The sequence below is a fragment of the Pinus tabuliformis genome, chromosome 8, assembly GCF_031772625.1.
Source record: "Pinus tabuliformis cultivar Carrire ecotype Pingquan chromosome 8, CPIR1, whole genome shotgun sequence".
In the NCBI taxonomy this organism is placed as follows: Eukaryota; Viridiplantae; Streptophyta; class Pinopsida; order Pinales; family Pinaceae; genus Pinus; species Pinus tabuliformis.
The window spans coordinates 1,706,966,533-1,706,975,501 of record NC_142294.1 but is presented as its reverse complement, the minus strand read 5'-3'; positions in this window follow the sequence as shown (position 1 = coordinate 1,706,975,501).

The following is an 8,969-nucleotide window of genomic DNA, read 5'->3' as shown; positions in this document are numbered from 1 at the left end:
GGCAGAAAGAAGCAGGTGTACAAACAAGAAGAACAATTGCAGAAGCTTCAAGCTATTTGGCATTACTCTCTTCCACTGAACCACAAAATGTGAAAGAGGCATGCAAATATGAATTTTGGGTCAAAGCAATGGATGAAGAACTTGAGCAGATCGAAAAGAACAACACTTGGGAGTTGGTTCCTAGACCAAAGGATAAGAATGTTATAGGGACAAAATGGGTCTTCAAAAATAAATTGAATGAAAATGGAGAAGTAATTAGAAACAAGGCCAGACTTGTTTGTAAAGGGTATGTGCAGCAAGAAGGAATAGATTTTGAAGAAACTTTTGCTCTTGTTGCAAGACTTGAGGCCATCTGAATGTTCCTTGCTCTCTCAAGCTTTCAAAACTTCAAAGTATTTCAAATGGACGTGAAATCAACCTTTCTGAATGGAGACTTGGAAGAAGAAGTATACATTGAGCAGCCAGATGGTTTCATTCTTGGAAATGATCCAAATCTTGTATGCAGATTGAAAAAGGCTCTCTATGGTCTCAAACAAGCTCCAAGGGCTTGGTACTATCGTTTGGACAAATATCTTCATGAACAAGGTTTTTCAAAAGGATCAGCAGATAACAATCTTTATATCAAAGTTGAAAACGACAAATTGCTAATACTTGTTGTGTATGTAGATGACATTATCTTTGGCATCAATGAAGAAGCTATGAGTCAAAGCTTTGCCTTGGTAATGCAGAAAGAATTCGAAATGTCCTTGCTGGGATAACTGACATATTTTCTTGGTTTGCAAATCCAACAAAAAGAAGGAGGGATCCTTTTGTCTCAAACCAAGTATCTCAAGCAAATTTTGAAGAAATATGGCATGGAAGATGCAAAACTAGTATGTACACCCATGGTCACAGGATGTAGCCTCAGTGTAAATGATGAATCAGCAGCAGTGCATCAACCAACCTACAAATCTATGATTGGAAGTCTACTTTATTTGACAGGTACCCGACCAGACATAATGCATGCAGTAGGAATAGTTGGAAGATTTCAGGCAAATCCAAAGGAAACTCATCTTCAGACAGTAAATAGAATCTTCAAATATCTCCAAGGAACTCAAAACTATGGCTTATGGTATCCTAGAGATACAGATCTCACACTTCATGCTTATACAGATGCAGATTGGGCCGGAAGCGTGGATGACAGGAAGAGCACAAGTGGTGGTGCATTCTTTATGGGTTCCAGATTAGTATCTTTGTTCAGCAAGAAATAGAGTTCGATTGCCTTGTCTACAGCTGAAGCGGAATATGTTGCTGCTGCATCTTGCTGCACTCAACTCCTTTGGATGATGCAGACCTTGCAGGATTTTCAAATCACTTGTATACCACCCATCTCCATCTTATGTGATAATACAAGTGCAATCAGCATTTCAAAGAACCCAGTCATGCATTCAAAGACCAAGCACATACCGATCAAGTATCATTTTCTCTGGGAACAAGTACTTGAACAAAAGGTCAAGTTGGAGTATGTTCCTTCTAAGGAACAAGTTGCTGATATACTCACCAAACCATTGCCCAGGGAGACCTTTGAATACCTCAGGCAAAAGTTGGGGGTTGTTGATGCATCATCTTGTTGTTGTATCTCTTCTGATGGTTTGTTGTACGCAAGGTTCATCTGGGGTATATGCGTACATGTGCTGGGTTGCAGGTTGGTCGAAGATCGAATGGCACAAGTTTAGGGCGGAGCATATAATGCATTGTTGGCATTATGGAGGAAGTACAGAAGGAGATCATGGATGCTAGTCTGAATATTGCTGCAATATGTCTCTATCTCTTTCATGGTCATTTATGGTGTTTGGTGGATTATGGTTCTTCTTTGCAGATCTGGTTTATAGTCAGGGGGAGCATGTTCTTAGGGGGAGCATAACCCTTTGCCCTTGATGTCAAAGGGGGAGAATGACGTTGAAGATATTGAGGTTGCCATCAAGTCCAAAGGGGGAGATTGTTGGCATTATGATTCTGGTATGGCTCTATGATTCATGTGTTGTACTTGATGGCAACTCATACAGGTGGCAAAACTCTGATCAGGCTCTCAAAATGATAAAAATTAAGAGGTCTGCATGTGCTCAGTGAAAAGCGTGCGTACCCGCAGGTACGCCGTGCAAGAGCTACGGCCATACATGCAGGTCACCCGTTCAGAAGGTGCGGACCCCAGTTCACTTACTTCAAGGCAGAGAAATGCCCTCACTAGGGGTTTCTTATGTTTTGGCCTGTGGTATTTAGCCCGCCGTTCTTGATCCTATGGTTTTGGCCCATGGTATAGGATCTATTTCAACCCCGGTTTGGATCCCTTGTATTGGTTATTGATAGTTTTGTCCCATGGTGTGAATAAGGGCTTGACTATAAATAGGGAAGGAGATCACTTGGCTAAGGTATCTTTTGCAAATTGAATATCTTAAGATCTAAAATATTAGGTTATCGGTTTAAAAGCTTGTTCTATATAAAAGTGAAGTTGAAAGTGAATCTATGAAGTGTGATCTCTCGGGCGCATAATCAGATCTGGGCATCTGACTATCTGTGGCACACTGGTGGACTGCCAATTTGGCCCTAATCAGAGGTGCGCAGGCGATTAACGGTGCAAGTGCGGGGGTACGCATCCCAGAAGAAGGAGCAGTGCGTGAGTACGTAGCGCAACAGAAGCCCAGGTGCGGTGGTTCGTAGTGAAGAGAAAGGAGAAGCGCGGAGGTACGCTTTGCGACAGAAGCCGCAAGTGCGGAGACACAGTGAAAGTACGTGGCGCGATCGAAGCAGTAACTGCGGAGGCACAATGAAAGTACATGGCGTGATAGAAGCAGTGGGTGCGAGGGAACATTATAGGTACGCGACGCATTTAAAGGAACATTGTGTGGATACGCAGTGCAGTTCAAGGCTCTCTGCGGGGATACGCAGAGGTGCAGAAGGTGAAGTGCGTAGCAACACATGCCAGATAAAGAAAAACTGCGGATCTGTATTAAGGCATTTATTTGACTGACTTTTCTCTGTTGATAAGGTGTTGTGGGTTTAGTTTACTGTTACTATTGATCTGGTTACTGCAGTTGACTGGGTGATTTACTTGTACTTGATGATCATTTGATGTTCATGGATCCAGTTTGAAACTTTATGAAAAGTGATCCTTGAAAGAAAAGAAGTAGGGGGTTGTAGCTCCCTTCCAGGAGAGACTGGAAAACGAGAGACAGTTGTAGCTCTCTGCAGGTTGTAGCCTGCGTACTGGTAAAGGACTGCACCAGTAAAAAATCATTGTAAAAGGAGTTTCTAATTTGAAAGAAGATAGAGACATATTGCAGCAGGTGCTTTTCACCCACATTGGGTTTCCACCTTATATCTGGTGTTCTTTGGTGTGACTATCTGTTTTTCTTGCTCATGCTCATTATTTTATGGTACTGACATACAAAAATAATTCAAAGTATAAATAAGGAAGATTTATTAAAAGAACTTGATAATACTGATTCACCCCCCCCTCTCAGTATTATTTCCAACACTACCTTCCCTTATAGTGGAACGATGTTCACGGTAGACATGATATTATTGTTAGATTTTATTTTGTGGGGTTGTCTTTGCAATTTTTTATTTTTATTTTTTAATTTATTTTTGGGGCAGGGATTTGGCTCTAATTCAATTGTTTTTATATATTATATTGTCTAAACCATAAACGCAAATACTCTTTAGTGTATTGTCAATATTCAATTCCATGAGAAATTCTTCCATTTATAGTAACAAGATTATAAAAATTTACTGAAATGTACCTAAAATAAAATATCTACCACAATTTCATATCCATTACTTTCCTACTAATTTCTGAGAACTTAACAAGGCTTAACATCCTCATTAGGTCGGAGGATACCAGAACTACGAGATCTGAATATAGAAGTCCAAGAACATTGCACATAATGACGAGGGTTTGAAGAATATTAGCACATAATAATAAGTCATGGGAATTATTTTGGTAGGTCCATGTGCTATGCATATATAGACATTCAATTTATTACAAATAACTATTATATGGTATGTACTATAGTGATACAAAATTTAAATCTATGGAAAATTAAGAGGCTTGGCAATTCATCCATACAAAGGAGAATTTTGATATAATGATAGAGGTTTGCGAGTTCATCTAGTTAGATTTACCAGGGATTACTGGAAAAACTCATATATGGTATGCACTGAGCAATGAGATGGGTATTTTGTCAGTAGCATTGCAACAATGAGTTGATTAGAATGATACATTTGCATATAATGATGAAACCTGTTAATTCATCGAGGAAAATTGTCCAAGGCCTACTCGAAAAGCTCTTATATGGTAGAACTGAACTGTGAGATGGCTATTCTATCCATAATATTGAAGAAATAAAGACAACAATGAGGCTTGGGAATTCATATAATAAATATCTATTGAAGGCCTATTGGAAAAATATCTTGTATATTATGTACTTAATAATGAGATAAGTATCATGTGAGTAGTATTTCAACAAAATTGACGAAATTAATCATCTCTTGATTCACAATTTATCTCATTGCACTACATGACTCTTTGTTTCAAAACAAAACCTCAATTGTGATCAATGTCACATCTATTAACATAGTGATTTATCCAAAAGATAAGACCGTAGTCATTTCTTTGTAAATTAATTTAAGATTCAAAATTTCATGTTAAAGTAGGTAGTTAAGTAAGTTACACTCCTATTTACCCATGCAGAATGATGTTTCCTTTCTTTAGAACGTGTCATAGATAATTTCTCGTTTGAAGTAATTTTGGTAAAATGCTATCTTCAACATAAATAATCATTGTTTATAATTTTCCTTGAGACAAAATAGTTAGATCTTCTAGGAGTTGTATGAAAGTCTAACGATTTTACATATCCAACCCATAAATGCCATACATCTAAATCTATTAATTAGAACTAAATTTATTCTTTTGCACCATTTTTTCTTGATCAAATAGAAAGCATGCATCAGTAAATTTTTATTGATTTCACCATCCTTTTGGTGCAAAACATGAACTTAGTTACAATATTGCTTCCATGCCAGATAACACTAAATCAGCCTGTACAAGCAGCTCAACAAATCTATTTACAAATTTATTTTTTAAAAGAGGAAAAAGTGTAAAGGGAACCTTTTAGGATCTTTCCAATCGAAATCAATCATGAAAGCATTCAAACATGGAAAGAAATAAAAATACTTGTATTCATTTGACACAAATAGACTTAGTTTTGATGTCATTGTGTTTATATCATTGTACCGAGCTAACCATTTCAATTTTTGTTGTCAATCAAGTAATGGTTCCAATCAAGAATGCCACCAGATTCCTTCAATATTATACAATGATTAATACACCAAACATAGGTGTACCAACTTCAACAACTAGTACCATTTTATTGATGCTGGCATGCCAAAATCAATGTGATACAATTAAGTCACCTTTAAGCAGAATCTCATTGCAATTTTTGTACACGGTTATCTCTCCTATCATTACTCATTCTGATGAAAATAACTTTAGTGCTCACTGCTAGCACCTGGACCACAATCTTTAAGTATGATGTAGTTTTTTAGAACAAATCTTCCACAATAGCCTCAAGAAAGGATGCAGATTGGTGTTGGATTGTTTGTCTTGGAAAAGCTTAAACTGCGCATACAAAATTCACTCATACTAGTTATGGACATGCTCAGAAAGAGGTTTGATGTGGATTTTCACATGCCTACTTTTAAGTTCCCTTGGCTTGAAATAAAGAAATTTTAGGACCTTCGTAGTTTTCTGTAGCAACAGAAGCAAAATTTAGTACACTTGAAATAACTATCATAGTGGACAAAATTGTGCTTAGTTCCAGCATTATTTCAATGTTAAACTTCCTGGCACAAGTTGATGCCTTTAGAAAATATCTCAGTATAGTACAAAATTTCATATTACCTTTGGCTTTCTTATTTCTTCATAATAAATTATAGTGTGCTCAGTGCTTTTGAGGAAGCAAAATGCATCATCAATTGTGTTCTGTATTTTACACAAGTATGGAGGCAAAAAGGTCATGTCCACAACTGGCTTATACATTTCTAATATGTATGCCTGCAGTGAGTATCTTAGAGTTAAACCACTGGAGAATCATCATAAAACCATCCTTTCAAGTAAAATTAAGTAAAAGGGTATGTGTCATTAAGAAAATATATTTAAATATCTTGATCATGCCTTACTATATTCTCTCATTATTTTGTACATATAAATGCATAGGAATGATTCAATAGGGTGACAAGATGGGATAAATCTAAAAGAAAAAAATATTGATGAACAAGAAGAGTATATGTTATCAACCATCTCATAAAAAATTCGCTGCCACATTAGTGAAGAATTTTGAGGAATCAAAGCATACAAATTTCAAAATAAAAAGGAAATGAGAAGGAAAAGAATTTCAAAACCTTTTAAGTCTGTAATTGCTAATTTAGCAAAATCAATTTGAAACAGCATTGCATAGTGGAAGTTTGTATGGAAATTAGAGATATGAGGAAACTAATATACATGTACTCAAGGAAAGAAGATATTATGAAAATATTTTAAAGAAACTTGCTAAATTGACCTCAAATGTTGAATGCACACGTGATCTGTGTGTGTCATTTATAAGATTCGTTTCCTTGTCAAACACATTGGCTAGGATGGATACATCTCTTCTCAAAATGTTTATAATATTTGGATCACTGCAAGTAAGGATAAGGTCATTAACATAAAGAACAAGAATGATAAGAGACTTACCCACTTTCTTGGTGTAGACAGTATTATCAGAATGACACCTAGAAAAGCCAGTATCTAAAAGAAAGTTCTCCATTTTGGCACACCAAGCCCAAGTGGCTTGCTTGAGACCTAAAAGGATTTCTTAATCCAACATATAAGGCTGGAGTCTGTTTGTATAAATCTAGGAGGTTGTTCCATACAAATTTCTTCATGCAAGTCCCCATGCAAAAAGGCAGATTTAACATCCATATGATGGACTCCCCATTTGAAAGAGGTAGCAAGGAAAAGAAGAAGGGGGATAGAGTTCATTTTCGCAATAGGGCAGAAGGTTTCAGTATAGTCAATGCCTTAAACTTGTGAAAAGCCCTTAGCAACAAGATGAGATTTATGTTTATCAACTTTTCCAACTGGTCCATACTTGGTTTTGTAAACCCATTTGCATTTAACAAGTTTTCATCCCTTTGGAAGAGGAACAACATCCCATGTATCATTTTCCAATAATGAACGATATTCTTCATTCATAGCTGCATCCTAATCTGGATGGCTTGGAGCTTTTGCAAAGGTTTTAGGATCATAATTCACCGAGGTAGGCTCTATCGAACTCATAACATGTACGTCGCTGATCTGTAGGATCACCTGCAATAACACATGCTGCATCCCAAGTAGCACAAACCCATTTTGGAAGCTAAGGAGTTGAAGGAGGATCCTTAGAATGTGGGGGAGGATTGTCATCTTCGTTATAATCATTTGAAGAAGAAATATTATGAGAAGTAGAAGGGATAGAGAGGTGGCACATCCACCGAACTATGCTTGTAGTTCGATATATCTTCAGTAACCTTTACATCTCTTCTAATGATAATGTTTTCGGACTTAAGTGGAATAAGTCTATATCATTTGACATCTTCAGAATACCCAAAAATAATACATTTTCACTCTTAGGTTCTAAGGCTTTAAGTTTTTCATTGGGAATATGGGCCCATGCTTCACTTCCTAAAACATGAAACTGACTTACATCTAGTTTAATCGAGCTCCATGCTTCTTTTGGAGTGGTATTCTTTAAAACCTTAGTAGGAGGGCAATTTACTATGTAATTTGCACTGTTTATTTTATTTTGCCCAAAAATTAAGACTAAGTCATTTGAATTGAAGAATACAATTAGCCATTTCATTCAAGGTGAAATTCTTCCTTTTAGCTACACCATTTTTCTGTGGATGCAACAACATGCTGCATTTGAATTCCATGCTCAGTGCAAAAGTTGATGAATTTGTTTTTAACATATTCTCTACCATTATCAGATCTTAGCTTAAGAATTTGGTGTCCAGATTGTTTCTCAACAAAGGCCTTAAAGGCCAAGACCATGTTAAATACTTCAGTCTTGAGTTTTAAGAAGTATAACCAAGTGCATGAGGAGAAATCATCAATGAAAGTTAAGAAATACTTGTATCCAGAGAATGAAAGAACTAGAAGTGGACAACGTAAATCACTATGCAGAAGCTGTAACGGGCTTGAGCTGTGCCAAGAGGCTCATTTCTCAAAACTATCATGATGATGTTTTCCAAGTACAAATATAGAACAAACACCATCTCTGCATGATATCATAGGAAGACCTGCCATCATATTTTGTTTACATAGATTTTGAAGGGAGCGATAGTTTAAGTGACCAAATCGCTCATGCCAAAGTTTTCTGACTTCATCATTATGACCAACAAATACTGAGGGAATATTTGATGACCCAAAGTTGTTAAACTTATACAACCTTTTAGAATCATTAGCAATGGCAGTAGCTAAAATCTTTCTAGGATCTCTTAGGTCCTTAATTACAACATCATGAGGTAAAAATTCAACGATTTTACCTTCACATGAATGATTTATCTAATATACAGATAGAGGGTTGTAGGATAAGGTTGGAAGACACAATACATAATTAAATTGACCATTGTATAGATGAATAGTTCCAATCCCTACAACACTAAGAGATCTATCATCACCAACATATATATTTTTTGTGTTACAATCATTTAAATAAGAAAGCATGGCTTTGTTTTTTCCCATGTGATAAGAAGATCCAGAATCAATGAACCACTCATGAGAATGAGAAGAAGAAGATGCATTTAGTGCATAACCAGACTGAGATGCTTGACTACCACATGCAGAAAGCGTTATTCCTGAAGATGAAGTTGAAGTTGAACGATGCTCCAAATGGATGTTATGCTTCTTCATT